The following is a 10852-nucleotide window of genomic DNA, read 5'->3' as shown; positions in this document are numbered from 1 at the left end:
CCTGTCGCTGACAGTAACAACACTGCCGAGATCCTACACTGCTGGGCATTGTTATGTGCATAGAATAACGTAAACCGATTTTACAATGGTCGGCTATCCGGGGTTTTAACCTGTGTGAAGGAAATATCAACAATCAGTGTTAGCTATGTTGTAAAAGATAGCAATAAACATTTTAACTACCTAACAATCAATAGTAAACAATCAGTCGACATGGTCTCAACTATATAGTTCATCAGTTTCGCCATAGAATATTCAACAGTTAACCGATATTTATCATTTGTCGCCAGGAGCTCTGTCTGATATCGACTCAAACTCCGATCAGACATTAGCGCGTCACAGAGTTTATACTTTCAACAAAGATAATATTTCAACATTGAGCGCACACTGTATTTAAAAAATCGATATGATTTTTTGTACATTGTTATTTCAGGTCTGTAATACATGTCACGCCTGTTTCATTCTAAAGCATTTAAATACATCCACTGTTTTACCTACTCTACACACGGGAATAAAACAGCCTTCATTAACCTGCATATTTCATACGGCAATGAACCATTGTGTCCACAGCTACCTATTAAAGCCTTTTCATTATTTTTTCTTCACCAAATCAATAAATTTCTATGGATCTCTTTACAATACTGATAACGAAAAAATCTTTTTTTGTTTAAATGTTCCCAAAGGACTTTGACAAAGGACTTGTAATATCACGCAGTGAAACACGTGTTTTGTGATGACTGGACATTGCCCTAAACACGCTAGTTATTACAGAATCAATAGTTCTGGTCATCGCGCAGAATTCGGACAATATCTTTGTAAACGAATAACAATGTAAACATGATTTTGCCCAGTTTTCCTATATTGTAAACAATTAGATAACCGTTCCAAAGACTGGCAATTCGGGTCCGTCAGTTAGTGTGATATGGTAGTTAAGTAACTGAGAGTACTTTGTACTCTTCAGGTATCTAATAGAATTAACATGCTTTTCCTAATCGGCTTTTTGTCGGCTTTACTGTACCATTCGTCCCATGTGGCAAGGTTTCAACGGAAAAACTGATTAAAGAGTAAGAGGTGTTCTATTTTACTTCTGTTTGTTTTGTTTTTCCTTCTCTTTATTGTCCAGGTAAAAACATTCTGTAACAATGGTATTAGTATCTTTTCCTAGTTACCGAATATAAATGTTTAGGTAGGTTAACAGACGTTAGCAGTAAAGAATCTGATATGTTTAGGTTAACAGACGTCAGCAGTATAGACTTTGATATGTTTAGGTTAACAGACGACAGCAGTAGAAACTTTGATATGTTTAGGTAGTTAACAGACGACAGCAGTAAAGACTCTGATATGTTTAGGTAGGTTAACAGACGTCAGCAGTAGAAACTCTGATATGTTTAGGTAGGTTAACAGATGTCAGCATTACAGACTCTGATTTGTTTAGGTAGTTAACAGACGTCAGCAGTAGAAACTCTGATATGTTTAGGTAGGTTAACAGATGTCAGCATTACAGACTCTGATATGTTTAGGTAGTTAACAGACGTCAGCAGTAGAAACTCTAATATGTTTAGGTAGGTTAACAGACGACAGCAGTACAGACTCTGATATGTTTAGGTAGGTTAACAGACAACAGCAGTAGAAACTCTGATATGTTAGGTAGGTTAACAGACGACAGAAGTATAGACTCTGATATGTTTAGGTAGTTAACAGACGACAGCAGTACAGAATCTGATATGTTTAGGTAGGTTAACAGACGACAGCAGTACAGACTCTGATATGTTTAGGTAGGTTAACAAACGACAGCAGTACAGACTCTGATATGTTAGGTAGGTTAACAGACGACAGAAGTATAGACTCTGATATGTTAGGTAGGTTAACAGACGACAGCAGTAAAGACTTTGATATGTTTAGGTAGGTTAACAGACGACAGCATTACAGACTCTGATATGTTTAGGTAGTTAACAGACGTCAGCAGTAAAAACTCTGATATGTTTAGGTAGTTAACAGACGACATCAGTACAGACTCTGATATGTTTAGGTAGTTAACAGACGTCAGCAGTAGAAACTCTGATATGTTTAGGTAGGTTAACAGACGACAGCAGTACAGACTCTGATATGTTTAGGTAGTTAACAGACGACAGCAGTAGAAACTCTGATATGTTTAGGTAGGTTAACAGACGACAGCAGTACAGACTCTGATATGTTTAGGTAGTTAACAGACGACAGCAGTATAGACTCTGATATGTTTAGGTAGGTTAACAGACGACAGCAGTATAGACTCTGATATGTTTAGGTAGGTTAACAGACGACAGCAGTATAGACTCTGATATGTTAGGTAGGTTAACAGACGACAGCAGTACAGACTCTGATATGTTTAGGTAGGTTAACAGACGTCAGCAGTAGAAACTCTGATATGTTTAGGTAGGTTAACAGACGTCAGCAGTAGAAACTCTGATATGTTAGGTAGGTTAACAGACGACAGCAGTATAGACTCTGATATGTTTAGGTAGGTTAACAGACGACAGCAGTAAAGACTCTGATATGTTTAGGTAGGTTAACAGACGACAGCAGTACAGACTCTGATATGTTTAGGTAGGTTAACAGACGACAGCAGTAGAAACTCTGATATGTTTAGGTAGTTAACAGACGACAGCAGTACAGACTCTGATATGTTTAGGTAGGTTAACAGACGACAGCAGTACAGACTCTGATATGTTTAGGTAGGTTAACAGACGACAGCAGTAAAGACTCTGATATGTTTAGGTAGGTTAACAGACGACAGCAGTACAGACTCTGATATGTTTAGGTAGTTAACAGACGACAGCAGTACAGACTCTGATATGTTTAGGTAGTTAACAGACGACAGCAGTACAGACTCTAATATGTTTAGGTAGTTAACAGACGACAGCAGTACAGACTCTGATATGTTTAGGTAGTTAACAGGCGTCAGCAGTATAGACTCTGATATGTTTAGGTAGGTTAACAGACGACAGAAGTATAGACTCTGATATGTTTAGGTAGTTAACAGATGTCAGCAGTATAGACTTTGATATGTTTACTTGAATGATGAGAATGACAGCTAACGAGCATCGAACTATACCACAAGGCATACTTAACAGCATCGAATTACACCAGAAGGCATACTAACCAGCATCGTACTATACCACAAGGCATACTTAACAGCATCGAATTACACCAGAAGGCATACTAACCAGCATCGTACTATACCACAAGGCATGCTATGAAACATCGTACTATACCACAAGGCATGCTATGAAACATCGTACTATACCACAAGACATACTAACGAGCATCGAACTGTACCACAAGGCATACTAACGAGCATCGTACTATACCACAAGGCATACTAACGAGCATCGTACTATACCACAAGGCATACTAACGAGCATCGTACTATACCACAAGGCATACCAATGATAATGTATGTTGTTTATTGTAATACAATGTATGTTGATTATCTGTAGGGAACTTTGTTTTCAGAACACAGAGACCCAGGTCAGGAGGCGTAAAGTAATGGCAGCTAAGAGTTAAATTTGGAAGATTAGAAACGGACCAGGTTTTGCGTTTTGCTGAACTACTTGCATTTTTGGACAAGACGCTACTCTGATAGCTCCAGATAGCATGTGGCGGACCTTCCATGTGTTGTTCAGTGAGGTAGCCATCAACATGACGCTAACCTTTTCTTGTAATAATCTTCCCATGTCGTTAATATAACAATATAGAATGGAACAAAACAAAAAGTTTACGACACGCAATACTTTAATAACTAGGAAGTGTAATGGTATCAACTCAGAGAATTTTGGACATCATATGTATGTAGGGTAGGACACATACACAGAGAGAACGGCACCAGTGTACACCGGACGTATTCATGGTGTCACTGCTTCAGTAATTATGACACCGCGGAAATTTACGACGTGCTTTATCAATTACCTCGTGCGTCAGATCGTCCGTTTGATGGGTGGCTGTTGTCGATTTCCACGACCACCTTTACCGTTACCATGACGAAGATGACTCTAAAAGACAAGACTACCGTGATTTTACTATAAACATGTGTGACTACGTGCAACATATAAGCTAGCCTTATTTTGCTACATTATTCATGTCTGAACGAGAGGAAACATATCCCGAGGCGGACTTTGTTAATGGACAATCGGTATTACTGTTGTTATATGATGATGTGTTTTCACGTTTCATTAATAATTTAAAATCACAAGTACAGCATTATAAGCCATGATTTACCGACCATACAGTAATTGTGTGATGATCTATTATTAAACACTTTCTCAATAACTTTAGATTAACGATGCAGAGTGAAGTTATATTTTACAATGTATTTAATTTGTATCAGTAAATCCTTCTTTCTACTTCTATATCGGTTTGTGACGAGGAATCCTATGTGTATAAAATGTTGACATGTCACAAACAGGATAGCTATATGTATGAAGTGTTGACATGTCACAACACAAACAGGGTAGCTCTATGTATGAAGTGTTGACATACCACAAACAGAATAGCTATATGTATGAAGTGTTGACATGTCAAAACACAAACAGGATAGCTATATGTATGAAGTGTTGACATGTCACAACACAAACAGGATAGCTATATGTGAAGTGTTGACAAGTGAAGTGTTGACATACCACAACACAAACAGGGTAGCTATATGTATGAAGTGTTGACATGTCACAACACAAACAGGATAGCTATATGTATGAAGTGTTGACATACCACAACACAAACAGGATAGCTATATGTATGAAGTGTTGACATACCACAAACAGGATAGCTATATGTATGAAGTGTTGACATGTCACAACACAAACAGGATAGCTATATGTATGAAGTGTTGACATACCACAAACAGGATAGCTATATGTATGAAGTGTTGACATGTCACAACACAAACAGGATAGCTATATGTATGAAGTGTTGACATACCACAAACAGAATAGCTATATGTATGAAGTGTTGACATGTCACAACACAAACAGGATAGCTATATGTATGAACTGTTGACATGTCACAACACAAACAGGATAGCTATATGTATGAAGTGTTGACATACCACAAACAGGATAGCTATATGTATGAAGTGTTGACATGTCACAACACAAACAGGATAGCTATATGTATGAAGTGTTGACATACCACAAACAGAATAGCTATATGTATGAAGTGTTGACATGTCACAACACAAACAGGATAGCTATATGTATGAACTGTTGACATGTCACAACACAAACAGGATAGCTATATGTATGAAGTGTTGACATACCACAAACAGGATAGCTATATGTATGAAGTGTTGACATGTCACAACACAAACAGGATAGCTATATGTATGAAGTGTTGACATACCACAAACAGAATAGCTATATGTATGAAGTGTTGACATACCACAAACAGAATAGCTATATGTATGAAGTGTTGACATACCACAACACAAACAGGGTAGCTATATGTATGAAGTGTTGACATACCACAAACAGAATAGCTATATGTATGAAGTGTTGACATGTCACAACACAAACAGGATAGCTATGTGTATGAAGTGTTGACATGTCACAACACAAACAGGGTAGCTATATGTATGAAGTGTTGACATACCACAAACAGAATAGCTATATGTATGAAGTGTTGACATGTCACAACACAAACAGGGTAGCTATATGTATGAAGTGTTGACATACCACAAACAGAATAGCTATATGTATGAAGTGTTGACATGTCACAACACAAACAGGATAGCTATGTGTATGAAGTGTTGACATACCACAAACATTATAGCTATATGTATGAAGTGTTGATATACCACAAACAGGATAGCTATATGTATGAAATGTTGGCATGTCACAACACAAACAGGATAGCTAATCATTTAAAGATTTCATTTCAATTACTTCACCTATCGGATCGTTTTAACACGTACGAATCTATTTTAAAATAGATTCTTGTTTATTTTGTATGCTCCAACGAACAGTGCGTTATAGATTCTGTTGGCATTTTCCTGGTTTTCGTTTAGTTTAGCGGAAAGTCCTACCAGGTTAATCCTTATTGTACTTAACATTCAGTAATAACATTAGACAATACCATGATCTCTGATTTTTACCGATTTTTTTGTCTCCACATATACCGCTGAAAGTTGTGAATTTAACAGAATGACCAGGAAGTAAGAGTATAGAAATCCAACTTATTACAGCAGCAATATCAGCCTTACCTCCATTATATCAGAGATTGCATATCCGACATCTTATCTTATATCTGATGTAGTATATTGTATACCAGATATGTGGTACATTGTATACCAGATATGTAGTACACTTTATACCAGATATGTGGTACATTGTATACTAGATATGTAGTACATTGTATACCAGATATGTGGTACACTGTATACCAGATATGTATTACATTGTATACCAGATATGTATTACATTGTATACCAGATATGTAGTACATTGTATACCAGATATGTAGTACACTGTATACCAGATATATAGTACATTGTATACCACATATGTGTTACATTGTATACCAGATATGTGGTACATTGTATACCAGATATGTGGTACATTGTATACCAGATATGTGGTACATTGTATACCAGATATGTGGTACATTGTATATATGTAGTACATTGTATACCAGATATGTGGTATATTGTATATATGTAGTACATGGTATACCAGATATGTGGTACATTGTATACCAGATATGTGTACATTGTATACCAGATATGTAGTACACTGTATACCAGATATGTAGTACATTGTATACCAGATATCTAGTACATTGTATACCAGATATATAGTACATTGTATACCAGATATGTGGTACATTGTATACCAGATATGTAGTACCAGATATATAGTACATCGTATACCAGATATGTGGTACATTGTATACCAGATATGTAGTACACTGTATACCAGATATATAGTAGATTGTATACCAGATATGTAGTACACTGTATACCAGATATATAGTACATTGTATACCAGATATGTGGTACATTGTATACCAGATATGTGGTACATTGTATACCAGATATGTGGTACATTGTATACCAGATATATGGTACATTGTATACCAGATATATAGTATACTGTATACCAGATATGTAGTACATACCAGATATATAGTACACTGTATACCAGATATGTGGTACATTGTATACCAGATATATGGTACATGGGACAGATATATAGTACACTGTATACCAGATATGTAGTACACTGTATACCAGATATGTGGTATATTGTATATATGTAGTACATTGTATACCAGATATGTGGTACATTGTATACCAGATATGTGGTACACTGTATACCAGATATGTGGTACACTGTATACCAGATATGTGGTACACTGTATACCAGATATGTGGTACACTGTATACCATATATGTGGTACAATGTATACCAGATATGTGGTACACTGTATACCAGGTATGTGGTACACTGTATACCAGATATGTGGTACACTGTATACCAGATATGTGGTACACTGTATACCAGATATGTGGTACACTGTATACCAGATATGTGGTACACTGTATACCAGATATGTAGTACACTGTATACCAGATATGTAGTACACTGTATACCAGATATGTAGTACATTGTATACCAGATATGTGGTACATTGTATACCAGATATGTGGTACATTGTATACCAGATATGTAGTACATTGTATACCAGATATGTGGTACACTGTATACCAGATATGTGGTACATTGTAGAGTGACTTAAAACCTCGCGGAGATGATTCGAGTTAAAATTGAAGTGAAGGCCTGACATGGTTCTTGGGTACATAATGTTTAATGATTAGACTGAAAATTGTAAATCGCTGTCTATTACGTGTTTATTTGTAAAGAATTTACTTTGCATTGAATTGAATTTTAAAATGTTCTCCGTTTACACCTGTACTCTTCTGGTATAATTTATCATTTTAATAATGTTTTATTGATGTATAATATTGATTTTAAATTAAAAAGGTAAGAGTTCCTAGTGATCATGATATATAGTATGATAAATCATGAATACATTTTCTCGATTTTCTATCATGAAGGTTCGTGGATCTCAAAATAGAAAACAAATGAATATATAAATCATTTTCCCTTTCGCATTTACTTTACGAGATGGTGCAACTATAAATACTATTTGATAGAGTGACCAGAGTTGCGTCCCTTTTTCTGCAGGAATACAAGTGTTTGTGACCATAAAGGGACAACACTCGGTCATGTCTCGCGAATAAACCACATCTTTTGATATTTGCGTGGCCAAAATAAACTTATTGCTAAAATATTGTTGAGAGGAAAGAGATAAGACTAAGGTGTCTTCAGAGTCAGGTTACCAATATGACGTTCATGGTAGTTACTTGTTTGTATATATCGTTATTTATCGTAACACCCATTATCAGCAGTATGCGGTAGAACATTCGTGTTTACCTATAATATACATGTGTTAATATTGTAACTATATTTTCGTTATTTTATTTAAACATAAGTAGCAATAGGATTGGGCACGAGTTTTACAACTTCTATAAAGCCCTTTCCACACAGTTTCATTGTGTTAGTTGCACCAGTGATTGTAACTAATCAAATTATACACTGATTTTATTTTTAATTTGTATTACAATGACAGGTTACAAGTGTTATTTATTATCATATAATGACATACGAACTATTTACTTATATTGTAATGTATATGTAAAGGGCACGTTTACTGACAAACACAACACATACAAAAATCGAAACGATTTTTCGTTAAAACGAAATAGTATTTCGGAAGAAGTAGTAAAATAAATAAGAAGCATGTTCGTGTGTGGACGACGTATGTAAAACGACAGGTGTGTAATTGTAGTTTTATAAGTCAATAACAATATAAGATATTGTTCATACAACTGCAAATTCCACTGACATTAAAGTACAACATGTAAAGAATTTATTATAATTACAGCTATTGTCTTCTCTGATAAAGGCATTGTTCTGTGACATAATTACAGAACTATTTAGTAAATAACGTAATTAAAACAACTGTTGACTGTTGTATATAACCAAATTATGTGCTAATAGATATATATAGTCTGTTGTAATGTAATCTACCGGGGTGTTATGAGATGTGTCCTCTGTAATAGTACCATATATACCCAGCTGACACATATATATATAAAGGTAATATACATACTAAAAGTAGTACAAGCTATGTACAGGACTCAGAACAGGCCTTCCTGGTAAAACTGTATTTAATTTAACGCTATAGTAAAGGCAGACAGTTCTTAAAGTCCTCTATTCAAAGATGCTGCAAATTGAATTTTTAAAAATACCTTCAAAGACGGTCTTTTATAAGCAACACACTTCAATTTCATTTCCAAAAAGAATGTAAAGTGAGACGTCTCTCTACACTGAAATAGTGAATGTGATGTGAGACGTCTCTCTACACTGTACTACTGAATGTTATGTGAGACGTATCTCTACACTGTACTACTGAATGTGATGTGAGACGTCTCTAAACACTGTAATACTGAATGTAATGTGAGACATCTGTCTACACTGTACTACTGAATGTAATGTGAGACGTCTCTCTATACTGTACTACTGAATGTAATGTGAGACCTCTCTCTACACTGTACTACTGAATGTAATGTGAGACGTATCTCTACACTGTACTACTGAATGTAATGTGAGACGTCTCTCTACACTGTACTACTGAATGTTATGTGAGACGTCTCTCTACACTGTACTACTGAATGTAATGTGAGACGTCTCTCTACACTGTACTACTGAATGTAATGTGAGACGTCTCTCTACACTGTACTACTGAATGTGATGTGAGACGTCTCTCTACACTCTACTACTGAATGTGATGTGAGACGTCTCTATACACTGTACTACTGAATGTAATGTGAGACGTCTCTCTACACTGTACTACTGAATGTAATGTGAGACGACTCTCTACACTGTACTACTGAATGTAATGTGAGACGTCTCTCTACACTGTACTACTGAATGTAATGTGAGACCTCTCTCTACACTGTACTACTGAATGTAATGTGAGACGTCTCTCTACACTGTACTACTGAATGTAATGTGAGACCTCTCTCTACACTGTACTATTGAATGTAATGTGAGACGTCTCTACACTGTACTACTGAATGTAATGTGAGACGACTCTCTACACTGTACTACTGAATGTAATGTGAGACGTCTCTCTACACTGTACTACTGAATGTAATGTGAGACGTCTCTCTACACTGTACTACTGAATGTAATGTGAGACGACTCTCTACACTGTACTACTGAATGTAATGTGAGACGTCTCTCTACACTGTACTACTGAATGTAATGTGAGACGTCTCTACACTGTACTATTGAATGTAATGTGAGACGTCTCTACACTGTACTACTGAATGTAATGTGAGACGACTATCTACACTGTACTACTGAATGTAATGTGAGACGTCTCTCTACACTGTACTACTGAATGTAATGTGAGACGTCTCTCTACACTGTACTACTGAATGTAATGTGAGACGTCTCTCTACACTGTACTACTGAATGTAATGTGAGACGTCTCTCTACACTGTACTACTGAATGTAATGTGAGACGACTCTCTACACTGTACTACTGAATGTAATGTGAGACGTCTCTCTACACTGTACTGAATGTAATGTGAGACGACTCTCTACACAGTACTACTGAATGTAATGTGAGACGTCTCTACACTGTACTGATTGTAATGTGAGACGACTCTCTACACAGTACTACTGAATGTAATGTGAGACGTCTCTCTACACTGTACTACTGAATGTAATGTGAGACGTCTCTCTACACTGTA

The sequence above is a fragment of the Ylistrum balloti genome, unplaced genomic scaffold (genome assembly GCF_031769215.1).
Source record: "Ylistrum balloti isolate Yb309-2 unplaced genomic scaffold, AGI_CSIRO_Ybal_v1 Utg369834, whole genome shotgun sequence".
NCBI classification, from domain to species: Eukaryota; Metazoa; Mollusca; class Bivalvia; order Pectinida; family Pectinidae; genus Ylistrum; species Ylistrum balloti.
This window is presented reverse-complemented; position numbering follows the sequence as displayed.